Raw genomic sequence first — 21,208 nt, 5'->3', positions numbered from 1 at the left:
AAAAATATATAATTTCTTTGAGAAGAGTTAACCTGATCACTGCAATTAATATGTGACATATTTTCTAGATAGTTAATTATCTAGCTTTATAAGATTAGGGAGAAGGAGGTGATAAAAATATGACTTTAGTCAGTCTTGGGGGTTTGGTAAGAAATTCTGTTGCAATGGTAGAGGATCCTCCAAATTTTTTAGTGTGCTAAAGTTTCACCATAGTTCATATTATCTGAACCAATGAGGTGGTTTTGGATTTAGAATTCTTCCTATAAAAATAATCATGTACAGACCTCAACATGTAAATATGTGTTGAGTCATAGTGAATGAAGTTTCTGTGAAACAATCTTAATGGACATACAGAGTAGTTCACTTGGTAATTCTGACTGCATTAATATTGATTATCTTGACTTGTAGGACATCAGAACCAGATAAAATGGCATGATTCATCATTTTAGAAGTAAAATGGCTAAAATGAATGAGTTGTTTTAGTTAACCTAATTTAATTTCTGTGACTGAACCACTTTAATATCATGACCAATTCACTTTTGCATAGATACCCACACTTTTCTATTGTGTGTTAATAATATAGTTGAGCTGGGATACTGTTTACCTTTATCCTTCTAGCCACCTACTAGTTAGATCATTAAAAAGAGACTCATCACTATAAACTTAAATACCTAAAATATAATAAAGAATGAGCCATAAATTATTTTATCATAAGGTTTTATTGGAACAATTACATGCTTCCTATATTTCATCCTTTACTATGAAATGTGGGAAATCACAGCATTCTACCCATTACTTCAGACACACAGTGCATATCATAGATATCTTGGTTCTAAGTAGTTTGCAATCCAGGTGGGGTAAAAACCATATAAGCAAACAATAAAATACAGAGTGATAGCCATAACCAAATATCACCAATGCACTATGGGAATATAGTGAGGAACTTCTCTCTCTGCTTAGAGGGGAGGGCAGGGGTCGGAGAAGAGGGCAAGTTTAAGGATGGCTCCCCAGAGGCAGTGATACATAGCATGGCTCTTTGCCATCTCATTTTGTTTCTTCTCATTTGTGTTTATCTCTGTTTTAAACATGTAATAGGCATGAAAAAAGACTGTGTGTGCCCCATCACACATGGAAGTGGAGAGAACCTACAAAATCTCTAGCTGTCCCCATCTAATTGGTTTCTTCTTTTCTTCTCTCTCAATTTGCCCCAACATTCTAGAATCTTCTGACTTGGAGGTGGCATGGGATGGGCATTGGCAGTGAAGAGAGAGAGGAATATAGGAGAGTAAACATAGCAGAGAGGTGCTAACCTGGGGTGGTAGTGAGCATTCTTCCCTGTATTTTTCCAGACATTCATGAGTTAAGCTAAAAACATTTTCCACCAGCATCTCATTGTTCTATTATCCCTCTCTATGTCCCCTTCATCCTTTGTCCTTGACTTTACATCAGCTTTTAAAATACATTATCCAAAACATCTTCCCTGATTTAGATGCACTGGCCTAGAATTTTCTTTACTAGTCTAGAATTCCAGATACTAAAAAAAACTAATATTTGGGCTCTCTTTACTATGAGTGTGGTTTCCAACTATGAAGACTCCATAACCTAAAAACTTTCCATTTGGCTTATCCTCCAAAACTGTAAAGCCTGCTTATTTACAAAGTATTTAAGAGAGGAGTGACCTTTTTAGTTTTGTCCCCAGAATGGAAGTCAGTTTAGGTTTATAAATCAAGCACATTTGGAGAGCTAACTTGACCTTTACCAACTCTTAAGCTTGACCCTTGGAAGAAAAGCTGTGACCAACCTAGACAGCATATTAGAAGCAGAGACATTCCATAACCAACAAAGGTCTGTCTAGTCAAAGCTATGGTTTTTCCAGTGGTCATGTATGGATGAGAGAGTGAGACTATAAAGAAAGCTGAGAACTGAAGAATTGATGCTTTTGAACTGTGGTGTTGGAGAAGACTCTTGAGGGTCCCTTGGACAGCAAGGAGGTCCAACATGTCAATCCTAAAGGAAATCAGTCCTGAATATTCACTGGAAGGACTGATACTAAAAGCTGAAACTCCAGTACTTTGGCCACCTGATGTGAAGAACTGACTGATTGGAAAAGACCCTGATGGTGGAAAAGATTGAAGGCAGGAGGAGAAGGGGACGACAGAGGATGAGATGGTTGGACGGCATCACCAACGCGATAGACATGAGTTTGAGTGAACTCTGGGAGTTGGTGATGGACAGGGAGGCCTGGTGTGCTGCAGTCCATGGGGTCGCAAATTGTAGGACTGAGCAACTGAACTGAAGTAAAGCTTGACCCAACTGGAAGATGGAATTAAGCCTATTTCAGATCAGATTTGACCATGCATTTCATTTAATAGGTGAGACTTTTGCTCTGGCTTCCCTGGTGGCTCAGATGGTAAAGCTTTTGTCTACAATGTGAGAGACCTGGGTTCGAAAGATTCCCTGGAGAAGGAAATGGCAACCCACTCCAGTACTCTTGTCTTCAAAATCCCATGGACAGAGGAGCTTGGTGCAGGCTACTATCCATGGGGTCGCAAAGAGTTGGACACGACTGAGCGACTTCACTTTCACTTTCTTTGCTCTGGCAGTGAAGACTGCAGTCTCCTAGAAGGGAAACTGCAGATTCTTTGACTCTGGTCTTTGTTTCTCATAGTTGTCTGACTCTGTCTTAAGTTAACACAGTTCAAGTTCAAGTCAGGCTCTTACTTCTATAGCACATGTAGTAAATAATGAATTTATAAGCAAACATCTGTTCTCTCTGAAATTTGCTTTCTGACTGTTTTGTTCCAAAAGTTGAACTCCGGGATTTGGTGATGGACAGGGAGGCCTGGAATGCTGTGATTCATGGAGTTGCAAAGAGTCGGACACGACTGAGCGACTGAACTGAGTTGAATGCCAACTTCTGTTATCAAACTTCGTCACCTAAGAGACGAAGAGAGATAGAGACTTTGGTTGTATTAATATTTCCTAGGTTCCAAGGCTAATATTTCTCAGAGTCTGCTTAACTACAGGAAAAATGATCCCATATATGGATATAAAGGAGGTAGGCCTTCTGGTTCTGCAGAACTGGAGTAAGGCCATAAATTGAACTCCACAGGAATAGTGTCAAATATTACTGCTAGAGAGTGTCATGGTTAGACTTCAGAGAAGATGAGTAAGATACACTTTGGTGAGCATAATTTTACAGATTTCCTTTTTAATTTTAAAGTATGCAAGTAAGTTAATACCTAACATAAAATATCATACTAGTCAGCAGTTGTTTATACCGAATGGTCATGCTGCTATGTAGGCTGTTAGACACCGAGTGTTAGGAGTGTGTGTGTGTGTGTGTGTGTGTGTGTGATCAGTCTCCACATCTTCTCAGTTTATTCCCATCCCTGATTCAGCATTACAGGAAGGCAACAGTCTCCTAGCAGCCTTCAGAGCTGACACCTCATTAGAGGGTGTGCTTGAGCAGTTCTTCCCCCTCCTCTATGGCAGTGGTGGGTACTTGTCCAGGTATTTGTCCAGTTATATGGCTTTAATCACCTTGTTCTTTATGTTCCAACACTGTGTTCCAATTAAGGATTTTTAATGGATTCTAATTAAATTCTTCAGCCAGTGGAAACAGAATAATAATATTATAAACCACATATCCTCAGAACTGTCTTTTGTGTCCATTTGTTTTAGGCTTAAGTGCCTCACAAACCCTATTTTATTAGAAAGTGTGCTGAAGAAAGAAATCAATAAAGAAATCAATAAAGGATTTAACATCATACTGTCAGTAACTGCATACATTCTGAATAAGTCAAATTCCTTGATCTTTGAGCATGAGTGGAAAGTCTTACTTTTTCTCATCATGTTACACCTGAAGATAACAGATGTGATGAGGTAGCATTGTTAATTGGTTACTGGGAACAAAGTACCAAATTTCCATAGCACTACCATTTAGCAGCTATGTGCCCTTAAGCTAGTTACCTAAATTCTCTGAGGCTCCATTTCTTCCACTGTAACATGGGGCTAACTTTACCTGTATCAAAATACTTATATGAGATGCATCACAAGTACAAGCATGCCAGGAACAGTGCTTGACATATATTAGGCACTCAATAAAGGGATTACTGTTATGTTATTATAATAAGTTATATGTGTGTATATATATATGCAAATGTATATATTTATACATATATATTTATATGTTTGCATACACACATCTGTGTAGGGTTTCCCTGGTATCTTAGGTGGTAAAGAATCTGCCTGCAACGCAGGAGAGCCAGGTTCGATCTCTGGGTCAGGAAGATCCCCAGAGAAGGAAATGGCAATCCAGTCCAGTATTCTTGCCTGGAAAATTCCATGGACAGAGGAGCCTGGTGGGCTATAATACATGGGGTTACAAAGAGTCAGACATGACTGAGTGACTAATGAATACACATACATCTGTGTATATATGTTTAGTTCTACTTTCAAAAAAAAAATAAAGGCATTGTGTGTCTTTAAGTTTGTTTAAAATGTAACTGGTTTTCTTTAAAATGAAAGTCCTGGATTTCCCTGGTGGCCCAGTGGTTAAGAATCCACCTGCGAGTGCAGAGGATATGGGTTCAATCCCTGGCCCAGGAAGATTCCACATGCCACAGGGCAACTAAACCCAAGTGCCTAAACTACTGAAGCCCGTGCACTCTGGAGCCCATGCTCCCCAATAAGCCACCTTGGTGAGAAGCCCACGCAGTGCAACTAGAGAGTAACCTCTGCTTGCCACAACTACAGGAAAACCGAACAATTTAGTCAAATATGTGCATGTAAGTCCAGTCTATTACAATACAATTTGGCATGACTCTAATTGGATTTCTGAAAATCTCTTAGAACACCTTCATTTTGTTCAAATTTTACAAAGTGAACATTGACTTAATCTGAATAATTTTTGAATCATTTCCCAGAATTAAGTGTTTATGATACATGTGAAGAAAACCTCTGTAACTGTCTGTCATGAAGTGTAATAAATAGTAATCATCAATAGAATAAAGTACACAAAATCAAGAAATTACATGCTCATGACACTCATTTATGTATTTTGTTTTAAATGATATGTTTATTACTATTATTTTGAGAATGTTTAATTTATAGAAGCAAAAAAGAGGAGGAAATTGGACCAGGAAAAAATAACCTAAAGACAGTAGAAATTTCAGTGTTTAACTTGAGATATTTCCATAAATCAAAGGATCAGATCAAGAGGAAGTTTAGGAAACATTTTTGTGCTCTAAAGTCTAGACCACAGAATTTCAACAAAATTCAAAGGATATCCATAGTTATCTGAAATAATGAACAATGAAACTAATAAAGTTTATTGTACTTGTTATCTAGAATTAATCATGTTAGATTCTCCTGTTACTTCTAGACAGAATAATTTGTAAAAAAATGCAGAAATGCATTTTTTCCATTTTTTCTTGATTGCATTTACTATACAAATTAAATTAAACTTGGATAATTATATAAAACTACTTCCTTTAAAAAAACAAATCATATTATAATGGATATGTATTCTATTTTGATAACAGTCAAAACTAGGCAAACTGAGCACACACAGAATAAAGTTTGGAATATAACTTCAGAGTTTCTTTGTTCTCAATGTATATCATAGTCATGTAACTGTTAGATATTTTGACATATATTACCTGATTACTGAAAGCTCTCACGTACATGAAATTTAATGTACTATCATTTGATATAAAAATGAAAACAAAGAAATAGATTTGTGCTCTAGTCACTTGCAATTATATCTGGTTATTCCAAGTTTTGATTGAGAACTGTTTACTAAAGGCCCCTCAAAAAATAGTGAGAGGGAGGAGGTGATTTATGGCTCTTCCTTAGAAAATCAGGCACAGCAAACAAAACCACCAAAGTCACAGTTAATTTTTTTTCACTGCTAAATTTTAATAAGGATTAAGTAAAGAGGCAACAGAGAAAAGATGAAAATGTGGGAAGCTCTTTGGAAAAGATGGATCTGGGTAGGGAAGCTGAGTAAAGCTTAGAAATACATTACAAGGAAGTTAGTGCCTGGGGCAGTATCTCAAAAAACAGAGAGCAAGGAAGTAATACAGCCATTGGTATTTCTCTTTTTCTTCATTTGTTCCTTGGGAGTTCACATATATAATACAAAATTGAATTGCTCATTTGCTTAGCAAATATGTTGGTACAAAGTCTGATCTCAGCCTAATCCCACCCAGAAGTCATAGCAAATTGATGTCACAGTGTTTTTCCACCTTGAGGCAAAGGTGGTCTGACTTTTATGCCCTCATACCAGTCATTCATTGGTTTTAGGCAGCCTGGAGGGCATAGGAAGGGGACAGGTTGGATTAAAGTCCCATTTATCTTTGAGCCATGTGGGTCACTTCAGTGGAAGCCAATTCTAAGAAGGTGGCATTTGGAGGCATCAACAGCCAAAACTCAAAGTAGCTGGGGATGGTGTGCTAGCCTATAAAAGGACTCTGGATGGGGTGCCATCAATATCTCCTATAATGATGTACCCTAAATAGCGATCACTGCAGATGGTGACTGCAGCCATGAAATTAAGACGCTTACTCCTTGGAAGAAAAGTTATGACCAACCTAGATAACATATTCAAAAGCAGAGATATTACTTTGCCAACTAAGGTCTGTCTAGTCAAGGCTATGGTTTTTCCAGAAGTCATGTATGGATGTGAGTTGGACTGTGAAGAAGGCTGGGTGCCAAAGAATTGATGCTTTTGAACTGTGGTGTTGGAGAAGACTCTTGAGAGTCCCTTGGACTGCAAGGAGATCCAACCAGTCCATTCTGAAGATCAGCCCTGGGATTTCTTTGGAAGGAATGATGCTAAAGCTGAAACTCCAGTACTTTGGCCACCTCATGCGAAGAGTTGACTCATTGGAAAAGACTGATGCTGGGAGGGATTGCGGGCAGGAGGAGAAGGGGACGACAGAGGATGAGATGGCTGGATGGCATCACTGACTCAATGGACGTGAGTCTGAGTGAACTCCGGGAGTTGGTGATGGACAGGGAGGCCTAGCGTGCTGCAATTCATGGGGTCGCAAAGAGTTGGACACGACTGAGCGACTGAACTGACTGACTGACTGAAATAGCGATAAATAATTAGAATAGCAGGCAGGGGACAGCTATTTGCCTGCCTGGTTCTTTACTAACAGTATCCTAGTTTTGCTGAATATGGCATTGAGAACATCTGGATCACCACCTTTTCCAGCCTCTCTTCTGTGGTCATATGATTAGTTCTAATGACTAGGATGAGGAGGCAGAAGTTGCTGAATGGGGGTTCTGTCAGAGTTCCTCAAAAAAGAGGGCTGATTCAGCTGGAAGGCCCCTTTTGCCCTACGCCTGTCTTCCTTCTTCCTGCCTAGAACATAGATGTGATGTCCCGAGCAGCAGCAGCAATCTTCAGATTTGAGGTAACCTTTCTCATGACAGCCACAGTCTGTCTGTCCCATGACAGACAGACAGATGGTAAAGACTGCAAAAGTAAAGGAGCCCAAGCTGCTCATCTCTGTGGAGTCGCTCCCCTCTTTCTGGGTTGTCTCTCAGAACTGTTTCTGACATTAAGAAGAAAATTCACACCAATCTTACTTAAGTCACTGTTTTTAAAGGCCCTTTTACTAGCAGATGGACACAGTGCCTAAGATAATTTTTATCTGTTTCAAAGGATAAATTAATAAGATATTCATAGCAGCATCATTTACAGTGGCCTAGATATGGAAGCAGTGTAAGTGTCCATCAATGGATGAATGTATTTAGAAAATGTGTTAGTTGTTAAGTCGTGTCCAACTTTTGCAGCCCCATGGACTGTATAGCCTCCCAGCCATTTTCCAGACAAGAATACTGGAATGGTTGTCATTTCCTTCTCCAGGGGATTTTTCTGACCCCAGGATTGAACCTGAGTCTCCTGCACTGCAGGCAGATTCTTTACCAACTGAGCTACCAGGGAAACCTATATATATGTATAAATATTCCATTTATATATTCATATATGTTATATATATTTATATATGTTATACACATATATGTTTATATATGTAACACATCTTCTATGTCTTCTATTATATACAATGGAATATTACTCAGCCATAAAGAAGAGTAAAATTTTGCTATTTGCAACAACATGGATGAATTGAAGAGTATTATGCTAAGTGAAATAAGTCAGAGAAACATAAATACTGTATGATATAATTTATATGTGGAATATATAAAATAAAACAAACCAGTGAATATAACAGAAAGGAAACAGACTCAGAGATATAGAGAAAAAAACTAGTAGTTACCAGTGGGGAGAAAGAAGCGAGGAAAGAGCAAGATATAGTTAGGGGATTAAGAGGTACAAATTATTATGTTTAAAAAAAAAAACTACAAAGATATATTGTATCACATAGGGAATATAGCCAATATTTTACAGTACCTATAAATGGAATGTAACATTTAAAATTGTAAATCACTATGTTGTCTATCAATAAATTACAATATTATACATCACTATATATCAATGAAAAAAATAAGAGAAAGATGAGCAGAATTAATGTAAACACTTTTTTAGAAATGTTAAGCGTAGCATTAAAAAAACAGATCATCTATCGTAAAGAGACTGATTATTCATGTTTTGCTTTACCTTGGAAAAGTAAACCTCCTAGACTGTCAGTTCCTAGAAAACAGGTGATTATATCTGTTTTCTTTCTTTCCTCAGTGTGTGAGCCTAGCACCTGGTATGCACTTAATAAATGTGTGATGAGGCATTGCAGGCAGAATCTTTACCAGCTGAGCTACCAGGGACGCCCGAATAATTGATATTCTAAATTGAGTTTATCTATTTAATTTCTGAAGTCTTTCTAGCTCTGATTATTTGCATTTTTAAATAATCTTTCTTTCTCAAACATATTTTTGCAAAAGGCAATATAACTATATTTATGTAATATTTCACATCTTATTAATGATGAACTTATTTTGATGTTTCCAAATGTGAAAAAAAACACAAATATACCTATAGTGACAAATTTCTTTTCTTCTGGTAATATTTCTGCTGATTTCTTTAAAAGCAAAGTTAGTTTCTTTCTAAAGAACTTTGAAAATGTGTTATTGTTGTTATTTAGTCACTAAGTCCTGTTTGACTCTTTGACTCTTTGTGACCCCATGGACTGCAGCCCACCAGGCTCTTCAGTCCATGATTTCCCAGACTAGAATACTGGAGTAGATTGCCATTTCTTCCTCTGGGGATCTTCCCAATGGAATGATACTGAACTGAAATAGCACTTTTGAATGCTACCATCATCAGATGCAAAACTACCAAATTCACTTGCCTTCTTTCTCTTTTTAAAAAATTATTTATTTTTGGCTGTGCTGGTTCTTCATTGCTGTCTGGGCTTTCTCTAGTTGCAGAGAACAGAGGCTGCCCTCTAGGTGCTGTGAGCAGGCTTCTCATTGTGGCAACTTCTCTTATTGCAGAGAAGCTCTAGGGCGCATGGGCTTCAGTTTGCAGCACATGGGCTCAGTGTTGGGGCTCCTGGTCTCTAGAAAGTGAAAGTGAAAGCAAAAGTCACTCAGTCTGCCGCTTTGTGATCCCATGGACTATATAGTCCATGGCATTCTCTAGGCCAGAATACTGCAGTGGGTAGCCTTTCCTTTCTCTGAGGATCTTCCCAACCTAGGGATTGAACCCAGGTCTTCTGCATTGCAGGTGGATTCTTTACCTGCTGAGCCACATGGGAAGCCCAAGAATACTGGATTGGGTAGCCTATCCCTTCTCCAGTGAATCTTCCCGACCCAGGAATCAAACTGGGATCTCCTGCATTGCAGGTGGATTCTTTACCAACTGAGCTATCAGGGTCTCTAGAGCGCAGGATAAGTAGTTGCTCCAAGGCATGTGGAATCTTCCTGGATCAGGGACCGAACCTGTGTGCCCTGCACTGGCAGGTGGATTTTGTTTTTATCACTGAACACCAGGGATGCCCTTATTTTTCTTATTGTTCAGATCTAAATCAAATTCCATTTCAGCAAATGTTCTTTGCCCCTGTGAGATTGAGTAACTTCTTACTGAGCAGAACTTCCTTATAATGCAAATGTTAGGAAATAGCACTAGTATGTTTTCTTCTCATTAACTAGGTTTATTAGGCTTTATTATATGTGGCTTTTTATTATATGTAATCCTTGTTTCAGGGACAAATTTCAACCCTCCTTGTTACAAAGCAAAAAATATGTGAATACAATATAATTTTTATGCTAGCACAAAAATTTTTGGAGCATAAATGGAGAAAATAAAGCCACTTTAAACATTGGGCAGGTTAAGAAATGTTAGGGCAATACTTCACATTCCATTAGTTTGCCCTGCCCTGTTTGGGGCAATCCCAACATGAGTCAGTATTATTGTGGCTCATTTATATACATTTTAACCACCTTTGCTTTGAAAAAGTTCTGATTGCAGACCACCTTGGGTGACTGTATATCTTATGCTCTACACCAGAATGCCTTTTAACTTGAAAGGGGGAACTGTTAATTACACTGGTGAAACAGGTGTAAACTGAAACTCCTTAGGCAAGCTGAGGCCTCAGGTCATCTTAAATGCACAGTTGTTTCGTGCATAGAACAAGAAATAATAACAAAACACAAGGCAATTCATACTCAGGTGACAGAAAATGTAAAAGAAGAAATAAAACACCATGAATTATTATTGAAAGAATCTCTTCACATTGAGGAAGATCCATCAGGTTTGAAGGATAGGTAACATACAGAAATCTGGCTGAAAATTTGTTTGTTTTTTTAGATATCTTCTTTGAAATGGCAAGAAGATGAAAGACTATAAAAATATTTGTCATTTGCATTTGAAAATGACTTGGCAGTTCATATTATTTCCTAAACAGTGAATATTCTTTTGGTGGGCTATGCAGGTATCCAACATAAAACAAGACAGTTCCTGAAGAAGCTCAAATCGTTTTGCATTTGCTTCTTTGCCTGTGTATATCAGTTTGTCTTCTGACATTCACTCACCTGGTGAGAATTTGTGACAAAGTCAGGGAAACTCAGAAAGAAAGGTGAGGGACAAAAACACAGTCTATCTCAGTATGGCTTTCCTATTTCAGACTTGGAACTTGAAAAAAGATGAAAATTTCAAGATTCAAGGAGGGCTCCAGAGGCCCCTCTGAAGCAAATTCTGGTTAAAGCTGCATTTGTCTAACTTGGAAAAGCAATATTAGTCATGTGCTTTGTGTCTTGTTTTAACTGGAACTTCTCCATACATTCCAACTGTCCTATTTATGAGGCACACTCCCTTTTTATAAAAGCCAAAATATTCACCGGTTTCCCACTCTGTTCATCTAAATGTTTTTTAATCTAGCACACTAGAGTTCTAGGGGTTTTTCCTCTCCAGCTCCTGGCATGCATGAATTTCCTTTCTCCTACCTAAAAAAAAAAAAAATCAAGTACTGTTCATTTCTTAGTTAAGGAGGTAAAGAAAAATGCCCAAGGATAGTACGAATACATTTTTTTCATTATATCTTTTAATCTTGAAGTCATGTTGCAGGTGTGCATTTGATTAGAGCAGCAGAGAAACACTTTGTATTGTAAAGAATTTTGTTCTAAATAAAAAAAATAAATTAAAACTCAAAGAGTGAGCTTTAGCTCATTCAGCATTTGGTTTTCCTGTAATTACATTTCGGAGACCAAAAAGGTATCTATAGTTGACTCTGCCACTTGAAAATCCACTCTTGTATATACAATAGGATAAAATAAGGGGGGAAACTCCAGATATTTATTCAGTGATTATTCTCTCTTGGGCCCTGTACCAAGCACTTCATATGTATTATCTCACTGAAAATTTATAAAAGTCTTATGGAGAAAGCACTGTTATACCCATTTTAAAGAAGAGGAACTAAGGTAAAGTCTCATTTCAAAGTCACATAACTAGAAAGCCAGAGAACAAGTGTGAATCCAATTCTGACTACAGAATCTTTTCTCTTAAACGTTGTCCTATACAGAATAGAAGAAAACATAAAGACAGTTATACCAAAGTATGATTTTAAAACCCTTGTTAATTAGTACTATTATTAATTCTTAAGTGATGACTCAATAATAATCCCCATGTAGCTGAAGACAATTCTTTCATATGTAGCATGTCATTACTTTTCCTATCATCAGTCCAGCTCTGGAGATGAGGACGTTAGATTCTCCCCAGTAGAATTATTTTCTGTCCTCAGTGCCAAAGACTTCCCTGAGTACTTCGGTGCCCTTTTCAAAATTCATTTTATTTCTATGCACAAGGAAACTTTGAGTTTTAACACCAGAGCCTCAGCTTGAATGTCTTACCATGTGCCTGACTCAGATTGGTTGGCACTTTTTCAGCAAGGGGGAGAGCTTCTCCTTTTACAACTGTGTTTCCCCAATCTCTTGCCAGGGGACAGTTCTGGGCTGCATGCTAATTAGGCAGAAGCACTTGAAATGGTGTTTGCAGTTGCAGTTTCCATTTGTGAATTTCCATTTCTGCCCTGGAAGCCAAATCTGGAACAGGGAAGCAGGCAACTTGTTCTTGCCCTAATTGGCTATTCTCAGACCTTAGCTTCATAATTTAACTTTGCTGAGGTTTTGCTTCCTTGCTGATGAAGTAGGGAAAATGCTCCTCCTCTTAAATGCTGTATTCATCCACTATATTGTGAAAACACTTTAAAAAGTGGAGTATGAATTTAAATGATATGATTAGCAGAAAACTCTCACTTTATAGCATGTACATTCCTGTTAGTTTGTGGGGACATTTTAAGATCAATTTATAATATGAAAGGTGTATTTTTAAAGGTCATCCAAAACCCTATATGTTGGATACATTAGTTACTCATCAGTTGGCTGTAACACAGAATCACTCATAGTTTTATATTTTAACTTTGTCAGCAAAAGAAGCACAAACAAATTTTTGCTGGGATGAAGCTGTTCTGTATGTTGTTTCCAGTGTTAGCTTGGCTGGTCTATACAGAACTCAAAAACTGTTCAGCTGGCACTTTAAATGATGTAAATTTTATCAGTAAGGTTGACTTATTGATGTAAATTTTGTCAATAAGTTTAAGATTAATACTGTAAATTAAATTTGATGGAGTATTAGTTGTTAGATAAAGGACAATCATAGCACAATGGGGAAATAGATTCCTTTCTTGAGAATACATATAAAAATACTAAATTATTTGATGTGATTTTTAAAAAGTATGCCAGTGGCACATTATATAAATCTTCTGGCTTAAAGATCAATTTAATCAATCAATTAACTAAAGTCATTTATCCCTATACTATATTTACCTGGCTTATATAACTTCTGTTCAGATCAAGGGGTGAATTATTGTAATGCTCCTTCAAATGGATTGAGCTCAGCTGTGAGATGATAAAATATTTTTCAAATTCAAAAATTATTTTTTATATTTTAATTAGAATTTCTTGCAAGCCTTCAGCAGCATGAAAAACTGAAAGGAGTAGATACTAACACCAAGTGTAAGATTAAGTATCTTAGTAATTAGTACTAATATTATTGCTTAGTATTAGTAATTAGTATTAGTTTCTACTATAGTTTGACATACACATTAATAATATGTTTTATATTCTGTTCTCTACAGTAAAATCTCTTTTATGTTTTAGCTAAAGATGATTCTAAATACTTCAGTGTCTCTTATAATATTCATTTTACTTTTCAACTGAGGCAAAGAAAATTCTGATTTATGATTTAAAATTTTCACCTAGCTCTATCTTGTAGGAATGAAATTTAATATTTTATAGTATTTAAATTACCAAAATGATTTCAGTTAATTGCCCAATTTACTTCTATGGGCTGGACTTTGCCTAACTACTTCTTTATACATGTATATCGATGATCAGTGCTTCACCTCATAATCTTCAAGGTGTACTTTCCAAGGACGAGGATATTTTCTTTAAAAACCACCAAGAGTTGGGGAATTCAGGACATTTTATATTGATAGTCTAACATGAACTGTAGTACGTATTGTGCTTTGATATTCTCACTCCATAGTCTCCGTATTTCCCCAAATGGCCCAGCTATTGCTTCCGCTTTGTAAATACTCAGCTTTGTTAGAATTTATCATTCTTCAGGGGGCTTTCCTGGTGGCTCAGATGATAAAGAATATGCCTGCAAAGCAGGAGACCCAGGTTTGAGTCAGGAAGATCCCCTGGAGAAGGAAATGGCAACTCACTCCAGTATTCTTGCCTGGAGAATTCCATGATTCTTTAGGTAAATCTTCAACCAACACCTTAATCTTGCTCTTACTATTTGTAGGGTTCTTCCCGGATGCCTCACCTCCCTGCCTCCCAAGATGTATCAACTTCTATTCTTTCCAAGCTCACAGCTCTTATTTGAACTCCTCCCACTCTTTGTTATCATCACCAGGCACTGTTCTAAAGTTTACAATGTGTTCATTATCTTGCTCATGATTTTCATAAAATCCATAAAATCACCCATATCATTCTTACTACCTCCACCTTAGACAGAATTGTTGGGAATCCCTGAGGTCCAGGACTGCAGCAGGGAATTCTCATGAGCTATTGAGGCCAATGGATCATGAAATCATGAGTAAGTTATTAGACCCAGAGACCAAAAGAAGTAAGATAAAGGACAAATTCAGGAGGAGCCAGAGGATGAGACAGAAGGCAGGCTCCTGAACCAAGAATTCTAAACATAAAGTTGAAAATACACAGAAGTAGTGTTTATGTGGAGAAGGCAATGGCAACCTACTCCAGTACTCTTGCCTGGCAAATCCCATGGACGGAAGAGCCTGGTAGGCTGCAGTCCATGGGGTCGCTAGGAGACGGACACGACTGAAGTTACTTAGCAGCAGCAGCAGCAGCAACAGCAGCAGCAGCAGCAGTGTTTATGCATCCCCTAAGCAACAACTTATATCAGCATCTGAAGCTGTTTTTGTGGGGCACTGTTTCTTCCAAATTTCTTTCTCACCTATCTAACCCCTAGTCCTTGCTGATTCATCTCTTGTTGACTTTCCATCATAGTTTTTCACGTTCATTATTCTAAGTCTTTCTCTTCAAATCTGCAAATGCTTCTGCCAAGTCCTCATATTTAAGATATGATCCAACCTTACCTTTATATTACCTAGAATACCTAAATTACATTAACTCAATTTTTCTTTGTTCTCTTAAACAAAGACTGACTTACAGTCTTAGACAAAGACTGAAATATACACTGACTTAGCAATTTCTGCTAATAACTAAAGACAGTGCAAGTAAATCACATATACCTTTAGAATAAGGGATACACAGCCTGAATTTGCTTTATGTTGATGCACTTTATGATGGTTTCTAGGAATACATTGTGCCTGAAAAGGTGAACCATATGTACAGTAAAACCTAAGTAGTTGAAACCTTCAGTTAATCAAGGCTCTCCACTTTAATTCTCTGCTGAAGCACAGGAAATTTTAAAATTAAGTATTAATATTTAGAAGGGACTTCAAGGTTCTTTCTTGCCATCAGGATACACTTAACCTATATCTTGTCTAATTCAGGAGAAGTCCGAAGCCCTGCAACACTAATGATCCTAGATCACCCACGTCAGCCCCACATCACTATTTTGTGTTATGTACTCACACAGTTTCTAAGCTCAGCTAAACCACCTGCATGGTTCTCCTCCATTCCCACAGCAGCTAGTACAAATGCTACTAGTTTGTATGTATACTAGTATGAGTAGGTGATCAAACAGTACCTTTTGTTTTGATTTATCGATTGAATGGTAACTGTGAGGCTTCCTCAGATCTCTAAGTCTGAATGATGTACTTATCAAAACAGAAAAGTTTATAAATATATCTTTAAAAGATTTTCAAAAGAAATCATCAAAATATGAATGACCATGGATTTAATAAAGATACCACCTTTCATATGCACTGTAGGTAACCAGGGTTTTACTATAACTGTTTCTCACCTTCTCGTGGGCAGAACTGTTGGTATTATTAAAAGATTTTTTGAGTAGAAGCAAGAGAATGGACAAAGATTTGGTCAAAAGAGGAAAAGACATTATCATCTGGGAACAGAGAGCAGAAAATTCTACTTCTCAAGGAATTTGAAACTGTAAGGATTTGGATGGCATTTGTCCATTCATGAATTATTTGCTTATTGTTTAATATCTGTCTAATTGTTTAATCATAGCATTTAATCTTCTGCCTTAGAAAGTTTATAGAGTAATGGCAAAAACTAACATATCACACAAGTGTGCTATGAAAAGAACAGGCTGGGTGCAATGGTGGCAAATGACGGGAGGCTATCACCTAAAAGGGAGGCTGGGAAGATTAGTAAACACTTCCTTGAGGAATTTGCTAGATCCTTTTATTACATGATTTCATCTCTATTCTGTCTGGCTCCCAAATATATGTTATCTGTTAGAGATTACACAGTATTGTTAAATTGCTACAGAAAGTCAGTCCATTCAGCTGGATCAATCAATGCTGGCAAAACAGCAGCATGCCATTCAGAAAAATTAAATCATCCTGCAACACCCCAGGTCTAATCTCTGAACCCATCTGTTTTTCACTCAGTTTCCCCATGGACCTCACGTCTCACTCCTTTCACGTTCAACATTTGTGCTTCTGCTAAAGACTCCCAAGCTACCTTTTAAAATACATGTGCTTGTACTTAGTCGCTCAGTCGTTTGTCTGACTCTTTCTGACCCCATGAACTGTAGCCGGCCAGGCTTCTGTCTGGAGTGGGTTGCCATGCCCTCCACCAGGGGATCTTCCCAACCCAGGGATCAAACCCAGGTCTCCCGCAATGCAAGTGTATTCTTTACCATCTGAGCCACCAGGGGAGCCCTTTTAAATATATAATCAAGTACGATTATTTTTGAATGGTAAATAGGAGCTGCTTCTTCAGCATGACCCAGGCTCCTGAGTGCCTCTCCACCCTGTCAGATCCATTTTTCAGATCCACTGAGTGTGCAGAGATAGGTCAGTTTATCTGCCCCTTCTTCCCTGGGAGGTTCTGCTCTGTTCCCAAACAAACAACAAGCCAACTCCAAACTCTGTTCCTAGGTTTCTTTTTCACATGCCAGTGCACCTGTGGCCGTTGTTTCCTTGCCTCCTAAAAATACTTGAAACACCGTTTTCCACCATACTTCACCTTTGCACACCAACAGTTAAAAAGGGAGATGAATGAAAGGCCTTTTTTTTTTTTTACCAAATATGCCATTTTTAATATATAAAGTTATATATGTTGTTGATAATGCCCTCTCAGATTCTAGAATTCCTTGCTAGTCTCCCAGTGTTCATGTAGCATCTCCTGTGATCTTTTAAATAGAGGGGGTCACTATAGACCTCAGCAACATCCAATAGCCTTCTTTGTATGACCAGCTAATTCAGACTGTTCTCAGGCCACTTATTGTACAGCATCCCCCAAACCTTGGAAAGGTGAATTTATTCTATTAAGTGTAAAGTTCTTGGGGACCCAAATTCCTTGTAGGTAAGTCATATATAGGAGGGCTGCTATGCTGGAGAGATACTACCAAAGTTTAGGTAATCCCATATTTCTTGGGATTTTTCTGGGTGTTCTGTGCTTGTCAATAAGGGCCTCTAACAAATAGCTTAAATTGGATTGACCAGTCAGTAGGTCCTCTACCACTGTGGCAGCTCCATAGGACTCAAAGGCCCAATTCTGGAGTACTCTGAACCTTGAATTCTTTAACGTGGAGCTAAAAGCATCTAAGGCTCACCCGTCTTGTTGCACTTCACTTTATTGCGCTCTGTAGTTGCTGTGTTTTTGCAGACTGCACATTTGTGAAACCGTGCATTAAGGCAAGTCTGTCAGTACCACTTCACCAACATTTGTTCACTTTATGTCTCTGTGCAGCATTTGGCAATTCTTAAAGTATTTATTTCTTCATTATTATTATATTTGCTATGATGATCTGTGACCAGTGATCTTTGATGTTACTATTTTAATTGTTTTGGTGCACCATGAACCATGCCCATATAAGACAATAAAATTGGTAAATATTAAGTGTGTTCTGACTGCTCCACCAACATGCCATTCTCCTCTCTCTCTCCCTCATCTCAGGCCTCTCTATTCCTTTAGACACTACAGAAATAAAATTAGGCCAGTTAATAACTATGCAGTGGCCTCTAAGCAGTCAAGTGAAGGAAGAATCTCATGCCTCTCAATTAAAAATCAAAAGCTAAAAATGACTAAGCTGAGTAAGGAAAGGCAGGTTGAAAGCCGAGACAGGCTGGAAGCTAGGTCTTTTGTGCCAAACAGTTAGCCAAGTTTTGAATAGAAGGAAAAAGTTCTTGAAGGAAATCAAATGTGCTACTCCAGTGAAGACATAAATGATAGGAAAGGGAAGCAGCCTTACTGCTGATATGAAGAGAGTTGTAATGGTCTGGATAAAAGATTAAACCAGCCACTACATTCCCTTAAGCCTAAGCCCAGTCCAGAGCAAGGCCCTAATTCTCTTCAGTTCTTTGGAGGCAGAGAGAAGTGAGGAGGCCACAGAAAAGAAAGGTCTGAAGCTAGCAGAGGTTGGTTCATGAAGTTTAAGGAAAGACAGTCTCCATACAATAAAAGTACAGGGTGAAGCAGCAAGTGCTCATATAGAAGCTGCAGCAAATTATCCAGAAGATTTAGCTAAGACATTTAATAACTGATAAAAAGAGGCTGCACCAAACAACAAATTTTCATTGTAAACAAAACAACCTTATATTGAGAGACAATGTCATCTAGGACTTTCATAGCTAGAGAGGATAAGTCAATGCCTGGCTCTAAAGCCTCAAAGGACAGGCTGACTCTCCTGTTATGGGCTAATACAACTGGTAACTTCAAGTTGAAGCTGATACTCATTTACTATTTGAAAAATCCTAGGGCCCTTAAAAATTTTGATATATCTTCTCCACTTATTCCATTTTATAAGTGGAAGAACAAAGCCTGGAATAAGAGCATATTTGCTTATGACATGGTTTACTAAGTATTTTTAGCTCACTTTTGTGACTGAGTGCTCAAAAAAAAATTTTGTTCAAATATTACTGCTTATTGACAATGTACTTAGTCACCTAAGCAGTTTGATGGAGATATTCAAGATTAATTCATCTTCATGCCTCCTAACACAAGATCATTGTGCAGCCATGGATTAAGGGAGTAAATTAAACTTTCAAGTTTTCTTTAAGGAATACATTTCTTAAATATATTTCAATAAGGCTATTGCTGACATAGATAACAATTCTTCCAAAGGAGCTGGGCAAAGTCAATAGAAAACTTCTGAAAAGGATTAACCATTCTAGATACTATCAAAAACATTTGTGATTTATGGGAAGAGGTCAAAATATCACTAACAGGAGTTTGGAAGCAGTTAATTCTAACACTCATGAATCACTTTGAGGGATTGAAGACTTCAGTGGAGGAATAACAGCAGAAATGGTGGAAATAACAAGAGAACTAGAATTAAAAGTGGAACCTGAAGGTGTAACTGAATCGCTATAATCTCATGATAAAAAACTTTAACGTATGAAGAGTTGCTTCTTATGGATGACCAAAGAAGGTGGTTTCTTGAGATGAAATCTACTCCTGGTGAGGATGCCATGAAGATTTTTGAAATGACAACAAAGGACATAGAATATTACATAAGCTTAGTTGTTAAACTAGCGGCAGGATTTGACAGGATTGATTCCAGTTTTGAAAGAAAAACTGCTGTATCTATTATCAAACAGCATAGCATGCTACAGAGAAATCCTTCATGAAATGAAGAGTCAGTTGATGCAGCAAACTTCACTGCTGTCTTATTTTAAGAAACTGATAAAACCACTCCAACCTTTAGTGACCACCACCCTGATCATCAGCAGACATCAGCATCCAGGCAAGACCCCATTCAGCAAAAAGATGATGATTCACTGAAGGCTCAGATAATACTTAGCATTTTTTAGCAATAAAGTATTTTAAATTAATGTATGTACATTATTTTTTGACAATGCTTTTGCATACTCAATGGTCTATAGAATAGTGTAATTATAACTTTTATATGCACTCGGAAAGCCAAAAATTTGTGACTTGCTTTTGCAGTATTTGCTTTATTGAAGTGGTCTGAAATTAAACTCAAAATATCTCCAAGGTATATCTGTGTATAATTTAGTTAAAGGGCCAAGAAAATCCAAGTTCTGTACATGGTCTTTTCTGTTTAAAAAATTAAACCCAAAGGAATTTATAGGTGCCCAATGTAAGAAAAAAAAAAACAAACCATGTCATCTGGGTAGTATTTGAGAAGTCTGCCCTGTGGGAAAGCAGGGTATGATATCCAATTATAGGTCTAACTGACCTAACATTTCTGTACCACCAAATAATTCAGTCATAAACAGCATTTGTCTTTTTTTAACTTCAAAATCAAACACATTTCTAAGAGGGAAGATTTGTCCGCAAATCCCTAACATGTGATTTCTGAAAATGCCTATAAGTTGGTTTCTATCCCAACAAGTCTACCACCAGATAATCTATCCAGCAGCCTCTCCAAAAACAATTATCTCAGGCATCAATGCTCTGCTGACCTCCAAGTAGCCAAGGGTCAGCAACATGTGCTCCCTATCAGGGGGCCCTGGGCTTTATTTTGCATCTGTGCTATGCTGTCTTCAGTGGGGCACAGGTACATACTCAGGATGCCTAACCCCTTCTAACACCCCATCTTAGTTCCATTAGATGACACCAAGCATCTGGTGGCTAGTGTGGTCTTCAAGTCTTCAAGAGGCATCAAACAAGCTCTATCCTCTGAACTAAATACTGGTACCAATAATATTTAGACCTCGTGTTTCCATTACCAGCCTCAGGGGTTGGGCACTGTAATTATATATATTAAGCTTCACCTTAGGGCTCTGGTTCTAGATAGCGGTGGATGAAACACTCATCAAAAGGGACATTTTAAACCAAAGTTCAGGATGCCTGAAACTGACTCCCTTCTTGAGTGTATTTTTCAGTGTTATCATCTTCCAGATAAATTCTCTTGGAACTTGAGCCTCATGTATCATTTCTAGAGGGTTTTCTTTTGCAAATTATGGTTCACTTGTCCTCAGTTCACCATATAAATCAAAACCAAATGCATGAAAGACAATAACAGAGTGATACCTTGGGAGGTATGCCTTATATTAAGAAAGAGACCAGCTAGGTCTCTTTTCTGCCAATAATTCAGTTCTGCTACAATGAGTTCTTTGTTTTCAACTAGAACAGCCAATTCTACAGC

The 21,208-nt window shown here is 37.7% G+C and overlaps 1 protein-coding gene across 2 annotated transcripts in view; it reads right to left on the bottom strand.

Annotated features, from left to right (window-relative positions):
- The window catches only part of ITGB8 (integrin subunit beta 8), a 95,483-nt gene that overhangs the window by 61,811 nt on the left and 12,464 nt on the right, over positions 1 to 21,208 (bottom strand). The gene's annotated exons all lie outside the window — the stretch shown is intronic.

The sequence above is a fragment of the Oryx dammah genome, unplaced genomic scaffold, assembly GCF_014754425.2.
Source record: "Oryx dammah isolate SB20612 unplaced genomic scaffold, SCBI_Odam_1.1 HiC_scaffold_18, whole genome shotgun sequence".
Classification (NCBI taxonomy): Eukaryota; Metazoa; Chordata; class Mammalia; order Artiodactyla; family Bovidae; genus Oryx; species Oryx dammah.
Note: the sequence above shows the minus strand (reverse complement) of the source record. Positions and strands in the feature narration are given on the sequence as shown.